This window comes from Lates calcarifer, linkage group LG13 (assembly GCF_001640805.2).
Source record: "Lates calcarifer isolate ASB-BC8 linkage group LG13, TLL_Latcal_v3, whole genome shotgun sequence".
Taxonomy (NCBI): domain Eukaryota; kingdom Metazoa; phylum Chordata; class Actinopteri; family Centropomidae; genus Lates; species Lates calcarifer.
In genome coordinates this window covers 4,708,070-4,730,712 of record NC_066845.1, presented here as the reverse complement: position 1 = coordinate 4,730,712, position 22,643 = coordinate 4,708,070, and the positions used below count along the sequence as shown (strand labels likewise).

Sequence of the window (22,643 nt, the reverse complement as noted above, 5' to 3'; positions counted from 1 at the left end):
TCATCATAATCTGAGCTTTCATTACTCTGCAAAAGACTTTTTTTTCTGCTGGCCAAATCCCTCTGCATGTCAGAGTTTCTGGACACTCTTGTCCACAAAGTGAGCCTTTCATTTAGTGATCATGATGATGTGTGACAGGCAGAAAATGAGACCAATAAAACCAGTGAGGAAAATAATTCCCACAACACTGTAACACATTATGTGTGATTGGCAACATATTTGTGTCAAGATTTTATGGATTCTCATTAAGCCTCAAATACCTGTTCCAGATTTTCATGCCTGTGAAGGTTAAATGTAACACTGCGAGTCTTTTTTATCAGAATGTGATGGAATAATAAGAGTCTTTATCTATGCTGAGCTTTTAATTTGGCTGTATGACGTCAGAGACATATCAGTTGTGAGATGTAACAGCCACTCAGAGAGACAAATTAATGTTCAATTTCTTTCTTTGTTTAACAAAGCATTTGATAGAGAGAGTACATCTTTGACCAGCGTTGTCAAATGTGTAATTTTCTGTAAGCATGTATTTTTTTTCATTTTTGTTACCTTCATTTGTTTAGTTTTTCTCACAAGTTAGTTGGACATTTAACCACAGACAAACTGTTTTTATGAAACTATAAAAAAGTGTGTGTGTGGTGGGGGGAGGGGGAGGGATTTTATTGGCCAATGAAAAAATACATTTCAAAAATGCAGTCAATCACTGGGCTCAAAGCAAAAGCAGCCCATGTCCACCAGAAAAAAGAAAAACACCCTGAAGAATGCCAAAGTGCCAAATGGTTGTTTATTTCATGACAGTTTCAGCAACAAGTCATCATCAGCGTGAAATGGCACAATTTCCCAGATGGTGTATACCCCTTCAAGTAAGACGTCCAAAAGACAGTAGCTGCTCTTTTACCACTCTTTCATGGATGATGCTTACACACAGTCTTTAATGTTTGAGCTGAATAAATAATAACACAAAAAGTAAAACAGGCAATAAACAAAGAAAGTTGAAAAAGTGAAAAAGCAACGCTACCTCTATACCCAAGTGATTCTCTCATTTGGTCCTGGATCATTGCTGTTAATTGGATTAATGTGAAAGAGAACAAACAGTCTTACTCAGGGTCAAGAATTTGTTTTGTTAAAAATTGGCCAAACTATGTTGGCATTCTCAGAAGAACAAGCTTAAAAACAAATTTGTAAAAACTAAAGCTACTAAGTAGAAAATAATGAAATGAATTAAATAAACATCATATACCAATATAAAACAAGAACAACAATAAAAGGTCCTCACGGATGTTATTATTACATTATGTAAGGTTTATTATGGGGATCATTTGGATGCAGATCTCAGTGGAGTGGCACTCTACATTGAAATGCATAATCACATTACCTGCTGCTGTAAGCAGTAGTGAGATGAGGACCACAGTACAGATAAAGACGGGAGACAGTTTTTATTGACTTGGAAAAACAATTAGAAGTACAGCCAAAAATGATTGCCTTGGAACTCTTTATTGGCTGCAGAAAACAATTAACAGAAGCAGATTATAACATATTGGTTTTACAAATTTCTTTCACTAACAGCTCAGTTACAGGAACATCTAGTTAAAGACAATTGAGGGAGATCTCCGTGATCAAGAACACACCGATTAGACATGGTCGCTTTCACTTAAAATTACCATTAACAGCCACTGTTGACAGGAGCTTGTACCTCGTGTCGCTCCTTTGCCACTTGTTGCCACAGGATCAGAAACAAAAAACTGCAACACACTTATTCCTAGGTGTGGGCGGACATTGTGAGGTTCACGTGCATCACATCCTCTTGGCAAGTCTCATCACTACTCATCACGTGTGACATCTGTCAGCATGCATCAGTAGGGATAGCCTCTGGCAAGGACTTTGCTTAAATCAAAATTTAAAGGTAAAAGAAATACGATTAAAAAACATGAAAGAATGGTATGTCCATTTAGTCCAGTTTGAATCAGAAAAAAAATCTTTTTACTTACAATTGCTTTCATACAAAGAAGGGTAAAAATAGCAAGTTAAATTTTCATTTAAGGTTCATTTAACACCGTGCAACACCTGCCTCCAGCCTTGATGGGTGTCCCTAAAATGGGCTGTGAAAGTGAATGACATTGATTTTGTTGCATATTAAAATTTCAGAGTACACCAGTGTTGACAACTGTCAAAAATGCTTTAGGCTACAGAGGCACCAACTCAATAAGATGCCAGGCTTACAACAGGTCTTAAAATAGTTGCTGCTTGGTGGAATTTACTCAGATGTTGCAGCCAAACAACGAAATGACAGCTTAATAAAAGCCATAAGCTGACACGGCTAAAACAGTTCCTGGCAGCTTCCACTTAATTCACTGAATTATATGGTAAGTTTTCTTTTAACAACCCAAAGCATTGCTCTTATTTATTTACTTATTTATCATATATTTTCAGCTGTTCATCTAAGTTGTAAACAAGGCAGGTTCATGCAGCATTTGAACAATACACTTTTGGTTTAAATGCAAAAACTTGGAATCAGTCAGTGTTGTCCCACCTGTTTTAGAGATGAATGTAAGCTCAAAATTAAAAAGATATAAGCTACAAGGCACACAGATAAACCATGTGCCATTGCTCCTAAGTCTTGGGACACAACTGCGTTTGACATTAATTTCCACTCACTCATTTATTATTCTCTCTGCCGCCAGAGGAAGTTTCAAGCAGATGACATAAAACAACATGAAGATATAAACCTGTCATTGTAATTATCCTTTGGAGTCAGACCAAGAGTAGTAACAAGAACATGATGTTCAGAGTTGAGCGGGGCACTTAACACAGTCAATCAAAACAAAATTTGTTCTCAGCCCGCAACTAGATACATTTAATTTTGCAGGGCAAAGCACTTCATCGTACATTATTGTGTAACAAAATGCTTTGAGTATAGAAAAGGTAAACAATGGTTTATTCATTTGCTTTAATTGTGTCTCTTTCATCAGAGTAGGGAGGGTCACAGGAGGTCTCTGAACAAATGGAATCGAAGTTCACAGACCCAGATGTTCAAACCGCGTTAAATGGGGTTGTGTGTAAAATTCACCCTACCCCTACAGTTGGAATCGGCTTCCACTGGTCTGACAGCTCATGTTTTCCATCAGGAGTAAATTGTATGCATTTGCCCTTTAATGCATTAAATGGACTAAGATAAAACAGTGAACTGGGGTCAAGCTTTTGAGGGCACAAATGCATGGGAAATTCCATTTAGCAAAAGAAAAGTGCAGGGGAGGGGTCTAGCAGGAGAGGAGGGTGCCAGGATGCCCACCCTTTGGGTTAAGTGACAGAATCCACCCACTCTGTGTTTTAATTCTGTGACTAATAACATTTTGTGATTCGTGACTATTTGATAGAATGTGTTTTAAAACACTGAACTGCTGTCTACAAAACATAAAAGAGTTCTTTAATGAGTGTCGCTGTAATGAGGACTTGTTGCCATGTGAGTATAATAATTGGGTACTGTCAAAATGTGCTTGTCTTCGTGCTGTTTGAGTGCGTCAGTGGGATCTACAGTGTTTCTTGTTAGGACTGGTCCTTAGGAGGTCTGCACAATTAATTAAAGTGACTTTAATTCAGTGCAACCCAATTTTTACTTAACAGTGACTCTGTAGTAAATGACGACTGTATGTTAAGCTGCGCAGGCAAAGAGGGCAGAAAGAAAAGTCAACCAGTGTTAGTGTGGTGTGAAAAAACAGTACTCATTTACTTGAATGGTTCCACTCTGTCAATGCAGTGGGCCGTCAGTTGACTGTGGCAAAAATAAAAACACAGGGTTGTCGAGCACAGAAGGCTCTACTTTTTCTGGAATGCAACGAGAACTCAGCAGCAGGAGGAAAACCAAAAGCGGCCTACGTTATAACAACACAAAGGGGTGCGTTTGTGGGGGTGTGTTGCTTCAGGAAATAAAAATCCAGGAAAGCCTGTTTAAGTAACAGATCCATGAATGTGAAGATTTGTCAGACACCAAAACACTGCATGGTAGTTTATAATTCTATGAGTTATTGCAGTGGCAATTATTTTATTATTAACAGTAGAAATACAGTTTTCATGCTGCACAGTAATGTCCCAGGAATGTGGGCTTTTACTTATTTGACTGGCCACTGCAGAACCTTGCTGGATAATAATAAACACCCTCAAGAGTGTTTCTTGTGTCAGAGGAGTAACAGGGCACCCTCATCCACCCCTACATCTGACAGAAGAAAAGCTTTTCATTCTTTTGTGGCCAAATAATGTTTTGCCATAGTTGCAGCTCTTTGGAGCGACACTTCAAAACCACTTAAACTGTCACTACAAAATACAAGATGATGGAAACTTCCAGAGCATGTTCCATAAGGAGAGTTTCATACTATAAGCTCCCATAGGCACAATGAGATAACAGAGACAATATTTCATTATTAAAAATGAATTCTCCCTCTAAACCATTTTGTGTGGTGGAGAACTACAAACCAACATATTCAATGTGACTGGAGACGCTTTTCAGACGTGTTTAAGTGCTTATCTGAATTGTCAAGTTACATCTTATGTGTCAGTTAATAAGAGAGGCTGCTAAACAGAGAGCCAGCACAGTTGAAGTCAGGTTTACACATCACAATACAGCCTAAGCACTGTGCTGGTACACTTTGCTAGCTGTTGCATTTTCCACATTTTGTAATAGCTGAATAAACGACTTTCCACAATAACACTGCAATGGTGGCTGTAGACCTTATTTCAACTTTCATATTGGTGTCTAGATCGATTTGCAAGTCACTGTGTGTTCATGGTTTCAGTAGATCGGTTACTGGGACTGATTCCCTGCGAGTGTTCCTGGCTGATAAAACCCTCAGGGCTGCTCGTTGCCAGCAGCCAGCAAAAAGTCCATGTATGCTAGAACCTCGTCAGAGCCAAGACTCTGAGCACTGCCAGCTCTGCTTAGAGCTGCGTTGTCTGCTGTCAGACTGTACAGAATGATAACTACCAGAATGGAAATTAATATGCAGTATCCACCAATCAGGATTGTGCAGCTGTTATACAATTCAGCATTCCTGAGTGGGTGTCTACACCACTGGTTATATTTGATAGTACTGGATTCTATGATGCTTGTAACGTCACTTGCTTTTCTGTCGTGTTTCCCTGTAGTCAGTACTTATTTCTGTTTTGCAACAGCATGTAAACCAGCTGAATTTATTTATATATTAAGGTATTTTTAAAGTATCTTGAAATAGATGACTGCTTCAATTTCACAGTTGCAGCATTATTACTCCACTCTCCTATACTTAGCATGGGTTGTTAAGTGTATCAGTGTGTGTCTCAGAGGGAAAATGTTTGTGTGGCTCTCACAGGAAATGCTCTACACAGCTCCGGGGTTAATTGCTTTCAAGACAAAGCATGTTGATATGTTGTTGTTAGGACTTCATGGATGTTCAAGAGCACTTGATGCCAGAGTCTGTGTTGACTTCATACAACTTTTTATTAGTTGTCAAGATAAAAAAAAGATTTTCCAAACTGGCCCTGGTGTTAGGCCTTTGTCAAAAGTGAGAGTCCTGAGAGTCCAGTCCAGCAGCCACGGATTCATGCAGAATTTAAGATGCCTGCTCTTTCACTTCCTATTCTCTTTGGTGCTGTAGAACAAGATGTAGGGATATAGAGCATTTCTGTCATGGAGCCTCTTACCAGTATAGGGCTAGCCTCAGTGGTTACTAAATATTAATGATGAGGCATGAAATATGGTCAGTCACAGTCGCTGAAGGTGAAGCTTGAAATGTTGACCGCCAAGAGGCAGCAAACCAGCGGAGCTTACCGGTGAGATGGACAGCTGAGATGAAGGGTAGTCAACTGTAAATGCAGCAGAAACCATCCAGGCTTGTGTGTCTTTTAACACATTTCATAGTACGTATGAAATGTAGAGTTGTTGAGATTTTGGACAGAGAGAGCTAGAGAGAGTGTGAATGCATGTTTTTGTGCAACAACAAAAAAAAATTTAGAGTTGAGAGTAAATGTACAATATGTGAGTAAAGACGGTGAAGTGAAGAAAGTGTATTATGGGATCCAATTTCAATTTGTGAGGATTTTAGAGTTTTGTTATCTTATCAAAACCTGCCCCAAGGCTCTTGAAGAGTAAGTATCAAAGAGGCAAAATTACAGTACAGTAATTAAAATGGTTTTAAGCTGATCATTTATTTATACAACCTGTGCTGTTTACCACCAGATTTCCCGATGACTACTAATGTAAATCCTTCCAATATGTATTTGTAACATACAAAGCCTAATCTTTTCTTTTGCTAATTTCACATATTTCACTATAATAAATTTTAAAGTAACTGTAGCACTGTATTGTATGCAAAGGATTTATTTTTTACACGCTTTTGTCAACACATATGACAAGGATATCCTGTAGTAGAAGTTATATGTTGAAATTATATTTTTACCCTGTATATATACAGGTATTTTTACCCTGTATAATATACAGGGTAAAAATGTATAGACAAAAATGGAGACTGAGAGGCTCGGCCCTCTGTGTTTATTTTCTTATTTTCTTCCTATTGCTATGTTCGAGATGTTTCTTCGCTGCAACCTTTGGCCGTTGGGTATGTAGCTCCCAACCAATAACAGCACACATCCTGTGAGGGGCTGTTAAATAGCTGTCTCCGTCTCTCTCTTCACTCTCTGTTGGTGTCATAAAGAGCTGCAGGTCTGTTTACAAGGCAGGCTGGCTGACTGTATCATCACATCTGCAGTGTGCACTTCTGCAGTTTGTGTGGAGATGTTGGTGTGTTTATTTTTGTTTCAGAACGTAACTGCTGTGGTGTGTTTACAAGCAGCATTTGACAAATATTTTAATTGTATTTTAACAAAATTTAGTCACATTTAACAGACAACTAGACACCTTTCCTGGGCTGGGCTGTTATCACATGCTCCAACTATAAACCAAGTCCCTGCTCCACAAAATACTTCACTTTTATTCATCTCCATTGAAATTAAATCCTCACACTCTGCTTGGATTCTGCTGTTCAGTTCACCCATGCCACTGCAGTAATGGTGGCATAAGTCAAATGCTGGATTCATCTACAGACAAGTACAGTTTATAATCTATTGTGCTGAACTCTTGGTTTGCCAAAGTTAATGCCTGTCCATGCATCCAGTCTCGTTGTTGCCAAACAAGAAGCTACAAAATGTAAATGCTGTACTGTAAACAATAGCTCACCATAAAATTAACTCGTAGCCTAGTTGAACACATTACTTCTGTCTCCAGCCAGTGGATTGATTATGCTAACTAAACGGCTAACGGCTATTAGTTCTCAAATGTGCCACTGCCCTCCAATTAAAACAACTTCCACAGTCTATCAAAGACAGCACAGAGCGAGGCTGGAGCGCTGCCAGTACCAGTCAGCAGATGTCAAGAGAGTGAAACACTGCTATTATCAAAGTAAACACTCTTTGCCTGAGAGGCCAGAGAGAGAGAGAGAGAGGGACCTTAAGACCTTGAGCATGATCTATAAAAAGTGAGTCAATATCGCCTGGGGCGCCATGCTAACTTGGTTCCCCCGTGGTATCTGTGTATGTCATCAGTTTATATAAGCTGTGCATCCTGTCAATCTCTATCAAAGCACAGGAAGAATTGAATAAATGTGAGTTACCACCAGCATCTACTCCACTGATCATTGAATCTATAGGGGCATTAGCAGCCAGAGGTGAGTTAGAGCTGTGGAGCTGCACTGGGTTTTTGTGTTTGTGTGTGTTTGTCAGCGTGACTGAGAATTGAACAGTGGGTGAAAGCAACTGCTGTGGAATTAGTAGCTTTAAAGTCTGAACATTACACTAATGAGTTGGAATTGCACCTGTACTGAAGGGAAAATCTGACTCATAACTAGGCCCGGGTGATATGCTAGAGCTGAGATGTGTCTATATCATAGTTCAGTCTCTTTATACTCTTGGGGTGCCTGATAGAATATTGTTTTTGTAACCATTTTAGCTTTTAGATATATTATAAAATGCACCAAAATGGCAGAGGTTCAGAGCAGATTTATTTATGCTGATAATGCAGAGGCAGCCCACCATCTCATTCTACGCCTCATCTAGCGCTCCTCACCTCTCAGTGCAGAGGAATACTCTCTATAAAACTCAAATTCTGCACCTAATGGCACCTAAATAAATCAATTATCTGCAGAGTCAGAGAAGGTGCTGTAGTTGTAGAAGAGATTTCACAGACCGATGGTTGTGTACTGTAACTGCAGTTATCTGATCTGACAGGCGAAACCTGCTAACAGGGCTCTGTAGTCTTAGCTATTCATCCTCATCTATCCATCCATTTATCTCTGTTTATCCGGGTCTGACTTGCACTGGCAGCAGGCTAAGCAAGGTAGCACAGATGGGTCTTATCCTGGTGGATGCCGAGGTTTTCCCAGACCTTGTGGAAAGTATAATCCCTCTGGCACATTCTGGGTCTGCCCTGGCAACTCCTCCAATTTTTAAGTGTATGGAATAACTTCAAAGAAGAGTGTTCAGTTTGAGTGTATGCACTCAATCAGAATTAGCCTTTGTTAAGTGTTAGGAGATGCTACACAGGGATGTCTTGGCATCACATCTTCAAAGCAAAAAGTGTGTTACCACCATATTCATCAAATGAAAACATAGAAAAAATACTTCACAACAATCAACTGCAGCTTTACAAAGTTAACATCAAATTAACTTCTAACACATTCATATTTTCATACATGTTCTGATTTCCTTGGGCCAAAACAGTTAAAATCATTTTTAAAAGATAGTGATGGACTGTGCTACAGTTATATCAGGCACTTAGAAGACACTAGCACTGCCTGCATCTCTACACATTACCTCCACTTCACTCCTGACAATATTTTTGGCAGAGCTGAAGCAATGCAGATTTAATGTGTGTAATCTTGAGGTAGCGAATTTTTTGTTGTCAGTCAGTGCCGTTAAATTAGCTGAGTTTCATAATAGTAGGTTGACTAGTTAATGTTAGCATAGCATGTCATGGGCACTGTCCAAGGAGCTGACTTGGCCCTGCTGTGGTGCATCTGCCTCTGTTTAACCAGTGGGAAGGCGCTCCCTCGTGGCTTATCAAAATAAAAGTGCTGATCAAAGTGTTACATTATGGCGTATACTAGGACTACTGTATCAGCGCATCTAAATTCCAGTGTAAAAGGAAAGTGGTAATCCTACATAGCTTTCAGTAAGTCTTGCAAATGGAACAGCAAAGTATTTGTTGTATAGACAACCATGTGCCTTGGTTTACAAATAGGCTTTCACTGCCAAAAGTCTGGCCTGACAAAAGATGTATTATTGTTTAAATATCACTTGGTCTCTATGGCTGCCTCCTAACAGCTGTCCACAGTGTTTCCTCTGGTAACACTTTGGCTATCCGTATCCCTGTGGCTCATGCAGAGTGTTTTGCTCTCACTGCGTGTCCCTTCTGTCTGATCTGCTTTCTAATCTCCTACACTCCCGTGCTGTACCTCCTCAGGTGACTTCCTCGCAGCAGTCATTGTTAGCTGATCACAATCAAGGTCGCTGACACTTCCCCTTCTTCCTGGCCAGATACTCCATACTGTGGCCACCCTATTGCCTCTTCTCTCTCTGGGCTGCACTGTCTGTGTCTGTCTCTGCCCTTGCTTCTCCACAAATGTCCAAAAATGTATGGAAGAGTTGTGACCAATCAAAGCCAGGGGAGGTTTGAGCCATCTGATTAAGTACTCATAAAAGTCACTGTTGTTGTCTTATTAACATGCAATAGAACCACCAGTAGAGAATGGAAACAACAGCGCAACGACTAAAATATTTAAACGAGTAATGCTAACTCACAAATGGAAATACATCTAAATAGAGTATAAATGCAGATAAAACAAAGAGAACAATGTTGACAATGTTAAAATGTGTTCACAAAACATCTTCAGACTAAGAGAAGCTCCTAACTCATTGATTTACTCCTGCAAATAATGGCTGGACCTAACATTTGCTTTTAGTCACCCTAATAAGTGAACCAACAAAAGATGATGTGGCTGTCAACAAGAGTAATTATCAACCTCCATTATCACTTGGGTGGCTGATGAAAGCTGTATTATACTGTATTATACACTTGGCATTGTTGTCAAGTGTCCAGGCTCAACCCATGAATCCTGTACCCTGCAGTGTCTGAGGCTGCCTTTTGAGAAGCATCATGCCCCAGCTGGATGACACTTGGTGGGGGGTGGGGTGTGGGTGGTGTTTGTCCCTGCAGGTGGTGGCTGTCCATGCACATTATCACTCCTCACACATCCACTAGTCCATGAGTTGAGAAAAATTTTAGTTTGTTGTTTGTTGTTAGGATCATTTTGTTGTTCAAATAAATAGTCACAAGTAATCATGAATGTGTGATGTGTATTTTGACACATATGAGTACAGTCATGAAAGGTACTGTAGCCAGATAGTTCACTCAGGGAGTGGGAAGTTGTTCATAAAGCAACAGGATCAACCTTATTCTTTTATTCTTATTAAGCATACACTTGAGTATTAAGTATACACGTCTGGTGCGCTGAAAGGACACATGCACCTAGTTAAAGACAAGGTGCATTATAATGAAACTCGGAGAAACTGATTCAGTTTGATAGTGATTGATGTTTTTTTTTTTTTTTTTTTTCAAAGGCAGTGGGCATAGTGGTCTGAAGATCCAAATATCTGACACTGATAGAGTCTCCTCTGCTTCAGCAAAGTATGATTTTCCCTGTATCCAAAAGTAGCTGTCAGAGGTGAGTACTTGGCTATTAGAGAGCGAGAATTGTGATGTGATGCATTTCAGAATCAGTTTTTACCCCCACCTGATGGGAGGGACAGTGGAGCACATCGCTGGACATTTACCGCTCATTTTTTTGTGGTAAATGTATCAGGAGATTGCTGACTCCCAGCAGTATTAGCAGAAGATGTTGAAAAGAGACTATTTGACTGGTTGAACAACTCTCTGAATCACAGGCAGTGCACACAGCTGGCACAAGATCATTATTGCATCTGTTGGACATTTGTGTGGTTGTTTTCAGCTGCTGGATTCAGGATGAATTTCAGTGTTGTCATTACAGTCGATATTGCAGGCACACTGCGAGTTATTTTCTACATGACACAGTCTGCTCAGTAATAGGTTTAGTTTTTCCCTTTGCTGTAATGCCCCCTGCAAAATGGAAAATCCACCATGACTTGTATCTGACCACATGCTTGAGATCGCTCTTACTCTAATAGAGAGACCAGTAAGACCAGTAAGAATTAATGAGCCCCCTTTATTCTTCTACTTATATAAGTATGTGTAGGCTGTGGCTTTTTCCATGGGTAGAGAAAAGGTTTAGGATTTGTACTCAGTACTAAGTGCTCAGCGTGTGATGTTAATACTGGCACATGTCAACAACTGAAAGATTTTACTGAGGAAATGCGATAATCCAAAAAAGGAGTGAAATTGTTTTATTAGAAAGTTTGGCCTCGTTAGAAAGAACTTTCCAAGATTAAGTTGGTGAATTTAAGATTGTCAAACGTTGTCAAAAACCATTTTAAACTGTCCTAGGCCATGTCTTCGATGTCATGTCTATCAGACCCAAGGTGAATCTGTCAAAGGACTTCTCTACTTTTATCCTTTGTTATCTTTCATCAGCACTGGTTTCCTGCCTCTCTATCCTCTGACTCTCTTTGACTTTAAAGCTCAGTTGCTCCATGATCCCTGGAGGCTGTGTTATGGTACAAAGGCCATTTTAGTATTTTTAAGAAACACCAGACCGAGGGATTGAGAAGACAAAAGGAATAGGAAAGTGTCTGTATCATCAAAATAACCAGATGAGTCATCCATCCCAAACAATAGTTTCACTTCAAAAACAAGAACTTAGTGATTAGTAAATTATTATATCATAAGATTAGATCATAAAAAAATTTACTTGACCAGTTTAGTTAACAAACTCTGGGCACTGAAAAGTTTAGGGTACCTAAATTACCTCCTTACCCCACTTACCAAAAAACTTCAAGGAAACCATATGTTTGGCAGATGCATTTGTGCTAAGTCTTTCAAGTACTACAGGCCACCATGAATAAGTAATTGGAAGCATTAGAGTCCATTATTTTTATTCAGCTGCTGTGTAATAAAGTGAGTTTACTCACCAAAATTGTTCACCCCATGCTCCTGTCCTTCTCACTCTTTTTTTCAAAGGTAATTTCTTAAATTTAAAGCCACCTTGATAATGAAATAAGTAAGAGAGAGTATTAGAGGGAAGATGTTGGGTCCTGCCAAAGAGAAGGCAACTCAGGCCTTTATTTTCACGTCAGGAGTACATATCGTTGCACACAGAGGAGATCCATGTGTGAGATGTAGTCTGATCCATACAGCATTTAATTTACTTAACTGGTTGAGCAGAAAAACAGTCAATTGTTGGTCCTGGCACGAGCTATAGATTGCACAACAAAGCCCAAAAAGTCAGATGTGTGGTTTTTTTTTTCTTTTCAGATTTCTTCACATAGAAAGTTTTAATTAGGCAGAGTTTGACTACATCTTAAATTATCTCCTCTAGCTTAGTCACAACATTAAAAAGAATCTTTTCACCTCAGTTGCCAGTTCAGTGGTGTAATATACATGTAACAGTTTGTGAGAGTTGAATCCTGTTTTATCATTTTAATCATTTTAATCATTTTAATCTGCCAATTTAAAGCAAATGAGCCAAACAGTGCTGTCTGGTTTTATACTCATTGATCATTGTTTGCGTATTGCTTTGCAAATTGTAGGAAGAGGAAAAAAAGCAGCACTTACACCAACTGGGTATCCTCCAGGTATAAATGTAACATAGTGAGTGTGGAGCAGGACCATTCCTGTGAAAAGAGTACTTTACTTAGTGAATCAGGGTTAAACAAAGCTTTGAAAACTTACCAGCTGTTGTTGATACTCTCTGTGACAGCAGATAGTGAGCTAGCAAAGATGTGGACATTGGACTGTCTGTCAACAGCTTATAGTTTGCTAAAGGACTTTTATGATACAGAAAGACAACTACCCACCCAGAAAATGTTCTGCTTGATGCTGTGCTGGGTAAATTATTTGTGTAGCCTGATTATTGCAAGACTGTAGTGTCTTTAGCTAGAGCAACAGATGATGCTGCACACCTAACTAGGTGCTGTGGGACCAGGAAACATCTGTGTTTGTGTGGGTATTTGTTTGGCTAATACAGTTTGATTTGTTTAAGACTCTTCCTATTGGCTCTTGCATATTATTTCCCAATTTTCTTCCTAGTTATTTCCCCATGCATTATGGTCCTTACAGGAGCTGCTACTGCAGTGACAATAATTTTGTGCTTCCCACACCAGTAAACACTGTCGTTTGATTGGACACCCAGCCAAGCCAGAGGCTGCTGCTGGAGACTGAATCTGAGTGTGTGCAGTGCTGGGTGTGTGCAGTTCCGTCTGTGCCACTGAGGGACTCCCACATCATGTATATCTTGCACGAAATTGATCTCCCGGGGCTCCTGTTTGTGTTGAGTCCAACTTGGCAAACTTTAACAAGGAAATTTGCATCACTGACCAATAGCAAACTTGTCTAGACAATGCAGCAACTTGTGTTTTAAGTCTCAGCTCTCAGCTCCATTAAAATATATACATAACTAAATTGGCACTCAGTAGAGCACGTACCTCCACCAACGTCAAAATATTGTCCTATCTCGCAATGTTAAGGAAAGTGATTTAAAAAATCCTTGGCCCAATCCTTGGGGTTATCAACGAAAGTCGGGGTTGACAAACCCTGACTGCCTCGATCTGTGTTAAATGGTACTACGACAGTGGTTCAGATGTCGGTAAGTTGAGTTGGCGTTAACTTAATAGGAGTTAGTGCGTGTGCATAAAACAGGTGTGCGCTGTAGCTCTCAGATGAAGAGCGCACGTTAATTCTGTCGGTTTGTGAGTAATTTAAAGAGACTCTAGCGATACAATGTAAAACAGCATCTGTCAACAAAGACAGGGAGATTTGTCACATGTTCTCTGGGTTCTTAATCTGTAATATGAGATGTAGGGACTCGTAAAATATGTGATGATTTTTCAGATACTTGGATTACAGTCAACACGTGGGTCACATGTCTGAAAATGAGCTGTTAATGATGTTCTGCCTGGAACACTCAGGCTGTATATGTATCAATGTAATGCTATTATGTTCAGTAAGAACTTCATGTTAACAGCATTTCAGCCTCAGTGGAAATCTGAATCTGGATGAAATAGAAACATTCTATAAAGTGCTGCACATTCATATTTCCCATCATTAATACTGCATGCTTTGGTCTGTAGTCTACAATTACAACAGCCTGTCGCATTATATTGTCTTTCAGGACAATAATGCCGCCCCCCCGCCCCTCCAATGAAATTATTATTCAAATCGATAATATGCAACACCAATGTTGCTAAATTCTGCTGCTTGACTGTGAGAAAAAAATACAAATTAATATAACTGAAAGTGAAAATTGAAAATTAATTAAAAACATCATTTATCGGTCCACATATCTCTATCATCCACTACATATCTTTAGACACCCCGTCAATCGTTGTGCCAATATCGATTGGTTGCTCCACCTGTGGGGCGGTACTTAGGTAGAAGTAACACCGGTAACACCGAGTTAACCATGAACATAAACTGCTCGGAGCAGTTTAGAGACGCAGCGTAAATTACCATGGCAGCAGACCCCGGGCAAAACCTATCCACCTTTCGTAGTACAGGTTAATCAGGAAGTTAAACCTGACATCACCAAGTTACTCCTGAAGTTACCCTGATAAGCCAGTAACCTCGCTTCGTAGTACATGCCTCTGGTTAAGAGGTACAGGCTGTCTTTGTGAATTTGTGTTTCCATATTTACAGTTTTAGGTGTTTGCATTACCAACAAAACATTTGACTGGCCAAATAACATTTTGATCTGATAACAATTGAACAGTGACACATTTTTACTTCCACCTAGGAGGTTATATTTTCACCCATGTCTGTTTGCTTGTTTATTTGTCAGCAGGATTATGTAAACAATACTGAAACGATTTGCACCAAACCTGGTAGAGGGATGGGGCATGGGCCAAGGATTTTTTTAATCACTTTCCTTAACATTGCGAGATAGGACATTTTTCAATATTTTGACCTTGGTGGAGGTACGTGCTCTACTGAGTGCCAATTTAGTTATGTATATATTTTAATAGAGCTGAGAGCTGAGACTTAAAACACAAGTTGCTGCAAGTGAAAACCTCTTCTTGCAGTCCCAGGCATGTTTGTTAGGGGTTGGCATGTTAACACTTGCTGCTCTCAGTCCTCTTCTTCTCACCCGCACTTCATCACACACCCCCTTATCAAATCAAGGACCCTTACTAACCTAACAGCCGATCAGGACAGGTGGCGCCGTGACAAGATTGTGAGGTAAACATCCACCTTATGGCAGATTGAAGGCAGAAAAAAATCTAAAAACATATGTTACAGTAACTTTAAAGTCTCCTCAGTTTTACTCACAGAAACATGAACAACTAGATGAATTTCAAATAGTTGATTGGCACCACAGGTAGTATAGATTTGTTAGTTGTTAGTTGCTGCATGTGGACATGTTCTTGAATGTATATGTTTTCATATCAAGGTCACTGGCCTGTGGCCTTCTGGGGAAACTGGAGCTGTGATGCTGAAAGCAGTAAATTCATAATTAATACAGCTAAGCCAGACCACAGCACAGACCTTCTCAATGGACCTCAGGCTGCTGTTTGATGTTATATCCCCTGGTCGCTGTCACTATTTCCGCTGTGAGGAGAGACCATCCCCTGGTTCTTGTGCCCTAGAACCACAACTGCCCAAATTAGAAACACTTTGTCGAAAGCTGTGGTTTGTGATATTGTACAGTTGGGTGCCATCACCATAGTAACCATTGTCACTGCTGTCTTTTTTTTTTCTCCAGTATCTTTGCAGTGTAGTTTGATGCGTGACAGACTTCACAAAGCGAGTCTGTGTCTCATAAACTCTATTTTTGCATGGTCAGATACAAACCGGACCAGTGACTGAACTGTAGCGAGCGTGTAGAACGTGGTGTGATTCAGCTCCCCACCAAAAGCCCTGAATCTTTTATTGTAGATGTAAAATGAAGCCTGTTTCTGCAACTCCATGGCTCTTTTCTGATGTAATATGTATTCAGAAACTGGTTCTCAATCATAGTCTATGATGAGTACGATGTTTAAAGAAAACAATTCTGACAAATTTTTGACAATTTGGAATGGTGAGACCAATGAGAGTTTAATGCGTGATGTCTTTGTCCAGGGAGGTTTAGGAATCATGTTGATGCAAAATATATAATGGTATCTATTATTTAGGCTACTTAAAATTACATATGTCATAATCAGTCCAAGGCTTTGCCACACAAAAGTCAGAGAGGACAAATTCCAGGATGTTCAAGAACAATGCAGATTTCAATATTTGAGGGTTTAAAAAAATCCAATAATGATATATCCGGTGATATTCATTTTTTAACAGAAACACATGACCAAAGTTAGCAAAGGGTTTTGATAAGAATCCCTTACATTTAGGTTCTAAGGAGGGCACGGGGAGTGTCTGAAAGTCTAACAATCCCTCTATCTAATATTACCATTACCATTACATTATGTCCCAGGCTCATTAGCTGTCCTCCACTGAAAAACCATGATATTAGCTAGCTTTGTGGCTAACTAATTTAACTGCAAATAAACTGCAAGCATGTGTTTTATGGCATCTATCAGTCTATTTTTCAGTCACTAGAACTGTCTTACTTGCTGTTTCATAATTAAATCTAAAATCAGGTTTACTAACAGTATATAACCTGATGTTACCCCACTCAGATATCTTGCTACGATGTACTAAATGACTTCAGAGGATTGGCTTCAGTTGCCAATCATGGAGTCACTGTTCTCTCTAGTGGACAAACTAAACAATAGTGACACTGGTAATGAAATAGGTCAAGCTCCTGTCTCTGGTTTTCCTTAGCTTGTCACTGATGTGCCAATATAAACATAGATACTAGATTATTTGAGACAGACATCAGATATGATATCCTCAGAAGGTGTAAGTCACACTGAGTCCAAAGATATGAGTATCAAGTCTGTGTCTTCAGATTTGTCTGATTTACAACTGCAAGAAGAGGGAGTGTGAATTTTCATGCAAATTGCAGCTAATCAGAAGGTTTTAAAGTACCATAATTTCCTCCATCAGCTGTGTGTCACAGCCACCACTACAGCAACTGTTGACTCTGTGGGTAAGTGGGACAAACTATAACAACTAACCTCCTGTTGTTTCCAAAACACAGGCATGCAAAGAAAATCTCTCCTCTGAACTCATTTTTGATGCCACAGTTCTTGAAATATTAGACGACAGCGGGTGTTACATGACATAATCCCATTCTCAGCTAGTGAAATTGAATGCTGATACTTGAATTATTCCCATTCAATTTAAACCACACTCTGTACCACATTTGGCCTTCTGATGACATTCATTAAAAATGCAGTAACGTGTGCATTCATATTGCATGTGTTTGCAATAAGTAAGCAGGGCTGTGACAACAAGTCCAAGTTCTTCAGGTCTGATCGTTCATTCTGCAACAGAGAGAGGTGTGGACATTTACACTACATGCCGCGATTCATTTCAGTTTTTTAATTTCATTTTGAGTGATCAGCGCCGTGTTTTGGTTTTGACTGCTTTCCAAAGTTGCAAACAAGTAAGGGGGCAGAGAATCAGGGGTAGAAAGACTGAAGGTGAGGGAGTGGGCGACAGATGGGGAAGCATAGACTCTGGTCTCAGCTAAATGAGCTGTTGCTGGAATTATTGGTCAAATCAATCTGAGTGCCACAGACACTAAGGCTGTCTACCTGCAGGGCAGGAGTAGGAGTTTTATGATATCGTTCTCCTAGAGTGGAACAAACTCACACACACACACACACACACACACACACACACACACAAAGTGAGGCCTCTGGTCATTTTCAGGAATGTGTGATTATAGATCTTCAGACCTTGACCTGCTTTGTACGTTCACCCTCTCCTAATTTTCTGACATTTATTGTAGAAGTTATTGTTGTCTGTAAGTTATCTCTTGGCTAAAAACGACACTGTATTATGATTGTACAGAGCATTAAAAGTTGTTGTCATGGTCACCGAACTTTGGCTAACTGCAGCAAACACCATATACCACACACAGAGTGATATAGGAAGTATAAACATTGTAATTCAGTCCAACAGTAATAAATATGACCCTTACACTGCTGTAAAAAAGTTGCTGATTCAGCTTTATGGTAATTTTTGATGCTGTAATCTGCGGTTGTAGTGTTGGATTGTATTATATTACATTGCAAGGGCAGGGTTAGTAAATGAAGTGCACATGAAACAGTAGAAACAGCCTTCAGTATAATGCAGTCTTATTCAACACCACTACAGAGTACAGCCTCAAAAATGACAGTCAGCACAAACAAAATAAGAAGTAGTTGCAATGAAAACATTTTAAGGTGGCATGAAGTGCAGGGCTGCTTTGTTGCATAACATTGTGCAGGTGTTTCTATTTGCTTGGTTACTCAGTACAAATGTGTGTTTGCACTCACTGGAACACTTGAACTGCAAAACTTAAGTTTTTGCTGACTAAAGATGCTTTTTTTTTTTTTAAGTGTGCTTATAGATAGGATTGTACCATTTCACTCAAAAATGATGTATTTAATAATGTCATTTAAATTACAACAGGTAGAAAGGATATTAAGAAAAAATAAGAAAAAAGTAAAAAAGTTAAGCATTTTAATATTTGTATTCTAATGTTACAATGTACTGTTGCATTTTAACAATTATTAGGGCAGCAATTAATGATTTTCATTATCAAATAATCTGCTTATTGTTTAATTAGTTTTATAAAATTGTGGGGAAATTGTCCGCCCAAGTTTTCTAGAGTCTAAGGTAACATCTTCAGATGTCTTATTTTGTCCAACAAACCAAAAGATATTTAGTTTACTGTTAATGAAATGAAAATATTCACATTTGAGAGGGTTGACACCAGAGGTTTTTTGTCATTATAATAATTGCTGATTATTAATCAGTCGATAAGCTTTAAACATTATTACTATATACATATACAATACAATATATTGTCTTCTAGATCGCTGCAATCGGTATCCATTTTTGTTCATTGCATGGCACAAAGTGGACATTTATTCTTAAAGCCAAGACAGAACATGTGCATTAATGGATTGAAATTGACAGCACCACTGTAACCTGGCTGGTTCTGCTTACATAAGATCTTCCAATGATACATTTCCACAGAATATACAAGTAGACAGTTATTTGTCTCCAGGCTTTGATTGTTACTGCCAATAGTAAAGGGATTAATTTGTCAGTCAGACAAATTGATGATGGAGCTAACCCTGACCGTGACCCGGACCCTATTGATTAAGTTCCGGGGAGTAAAATGTGCTGAGACAAGAGGATTAGACTGCATTTCAATAACAGTTGTTCTGTCCAACTGTTTCCTGCCTGTCAGCTCTTTGTAGTAAGCAGTGGGATCCTGGGAATCTTGCTGATGCTGGGGGAGCCACAATGATTCAAGCTAATTTGATTGGTAGTCTCCAGAAGGAAACTTCATGAATTAGAAAGTTATGGCCCGATTATCACATAAATTGCCCCTTTAAATAGATTTTACTTCCTCTGCAGTGTGTGTGCGTGCGTTATTTGTGTGTGTGTGTGTGTGTGTGTGTGTGTGTGTGTGTGTGTGTGTGTGTGTGTGTGAGAGAGTCAGAAAGCGAGATCCATCCAAGATAACTCACTCTCCATTACTTATATCAACAGCGCAGATAATGATAGTGTGGTTCTTTATTACCTTCATCAGTTTTATTGGTGTTGTTAATACTATGGTTTGTTCCTCTGGCACTCTAATGCAGAAGAGATGAGTGGATCAATCACAGCTAGATTGGCTCCTGGAGGAGAGATAACCTGCATGAGTCAGAAAGAGAGACCAGCGGCGTGTGAGCGGCAGAAAGAGATAAAAAAAACAAAGACGAAAAAGAAAGATGATATTAAAGAATGAACAAAATAATTGAACAAACAAACAGACAGAGATGACTTATTAGTCAAGAAAGAGGAACCAAGTGAGATGGAAGGAAGAAAATGGGTTGCCCTGGATTGTGTGTCCTCTTTAGACATAAAAGTGATTTAAATTTAGTAAAAAAGAAACAAAAAAAACAACAAATGTGCACAGAAGAAGGAAGAAGTCCTTTTTCTCTTTAAAATGGAAGGGGATCCTTTTCTAAGGCGTAAGGAGGACCAAGATAAGAATAACAGAAAGATGGTGAGAGCAAATAAAGTGAGTGCTTCACTCTTCTTTGTGCTACAGACCAAAGCACTACCAGCAACAGAGATCCTTTAATACTAATACACACTACTGCATGTTTCCTGCTGTACCTTATCTGCTTCACTGATGGAAACCTGGGCAGGGGACCAGATGCGCTGGATTGTGTTGTTTGAATTTCTTGACTGCAGCTCTTCATCACTGTACTTCTGGCTATGCACTGCAATAAGTAGCCAAAGCAAATACAGACAACTCTGTCTGTGGCTCCATGGGCCGTTCTGTGGGACAATAGCTGTCAACATTTTGTCTGCAGGTCTTGACTTAAAAAGTATTGAATTCAGTTTACTCAAAGAGGGTTTCAGAAGGTATTACAACCGACGTGCATTTATTTATTAAACTAAAAGTGGGATTGTTTTGACAGTGGATGTGAGTGCAGGGGAGTATTTAATCTTTCTTTATGAGTTCAGTCGGCAACCATCAGACTTATAATAAACTGTTTCAGTACTGGTGGCTACTGCACCAAGGAGGCTCATGGACTCAGAAAGGACAAATGTAGATTTTGGCAAAAACTTAAATAACTTTGTCATTTTTATTTTGATCAATGTATCCATCCATTTTCTGCTGCTTATCAGAGTACCAGTCACATTAATTATATTTGTTAGTATTCCTTATATTAATAGTAATCATTATAATTAGGAATTATTGCTGGGAAGTACTGAAAAACATGTGATATAATAATAAATATTTCAAGGCCATCGTGAAACAGATGTTGAATAGCATTATATGTGGTGGTAAAAATGTTTTAAAAGTCTTAACCCTGCAGAAACCCTGACAAAAAGAGAGTTAAAAAGACAAACTTATCAGGAACAAACAAGGCAAGAAATTCCAGACAAAAGTCCAAAAGTATTTGATATGACATGTGGGATGTTAGTATCTGTGGGTGAAAGTTTAGGCAGCTAACCCTATTATGTTAAACTCAATATTGTAGAGTCACGCACACACAAACAATAGTTGTCAGTCAGTCGATTTGTCATTTTAGTAGTAGGAGGCATGGTTTGGGAGTGAGAATATGGGGTTATTATTGCAATATAATTGCATCATTTCTGTGGAACTGCCCTCAGTACTTTACATAATATTCCCTAAAGTTTCTTCACATATAAATATAAAGCACCGTACTTCTCCTCAAATGTTTTGTTTGGAAGTGGAGATTTGAGGACTGTCAGCACTCCAGGTGAATTATTTCTGTGTAGGCAGTTAAGTTTTATACTGATGAGGGCATTTTTAAGGTAGAAAGAAGGGATGCTCCAAGAGACCAGCTGATATTCATTATAAATACCTTGACTTGATCTTAAATTTTTGCTGTGTGGAGTTTGCATGTTTTCCCTGTGCCTGCGTGGGTTTCCTCCCACAGTCCAAAGACATGCAGGTTAACTGGTGACTCTGGTGTTTGTCTTTATTTGTTGGCCCTGCTGACCTGTCCAAGGTGTACCCCACCTCTCACCCAGTCTCAGCTGGGATTGGATCCAGCCCCCATGCAACCCTCAGGATAAGCAGTATAGATAATGGATGGATGGAAAAATTCAAATCATAAAACAAGGAAGGCAACCCAGTAAATGTCACTGCCCAATCCATCATGGCTGCCCAGTCACAACTTCTTAGTCCTCTGAGACACCTCATGTCTCACTTTATCAAGATGGCGCTGTTAGTGCAGATGCAGAAAGGAAGGCATTATGTTTAGGCTACAAGTAGCTCATAAGATTGGGTTCCTTTGTTGACAAGTTACTTGCTACTGTAGCTAACTCAGTTAACGGTGAATTTCAGAAGTTTTTTTTATGCCAAAAAGCTTTGGAGCATATGTAACTTTGAGTAACAATCACTTTTTGTCACAAAATTCTGATCTAGTTTTGCAACCACAACAAACAGCTGACCACAGTGAGGCTTGAGATTCAGGACTGAAGCTGCTGTAGTGCTGATAAAGTGAAAATGAAATAATGGCAGTGTAAAATATGATGTCGCCTCCTGTTTGACATTTTTCACCAGGTGTGTGAAAGCGTGATTCATCAAGCTGATCTGTGATCACTCAGAGAGCCATATCCCGAGACAGGAGACCTGACCAGCATTTTTAAGGTAAGGACAAGGTTGCTGAGTTAATTATGTTATGGCTTCAATTATTATTTATACTTTTGATTAATCTGCTGACTATTTCCTCAATGTACTGATTAATTGTTTGGTCTGTAAAAGGTCAGAAAATAGTGAAAAATTATGATTTTTCACAGTCTGAGGTATTCATGAAGCTTTTTTTTCCCCAAACAAATTTACAAAACCCAAAGATATTCAGTTTACTATCATATA

The 22,643-nt window shown here is 39.2% G+C and overlaps 1 protein-coding gene across 1 annotated transcript in view; it reads left to right on the top strand.

Annotated features, from left to right (window-relative positions):
- Window positions 1-3,335: 3,335 nt before the first annotated feature.
- The window catches only part of gpat2 (glycerol-3-phosphate acyltransferase 2, mitochondrial), a 63,654-nt gene continuing 44,346 nt past the window's right edge, over window positions 3,336-22,643 (top strand). Inside the window, 3 exon segments of the mRNA XM_051075126.1 lie at window positions 3,336-3,457; window positions 10,636-10,739; window positions 22,332-22,418. The gene's annotated coding sequence lies outside the window, so the exon portion shown is untranslated.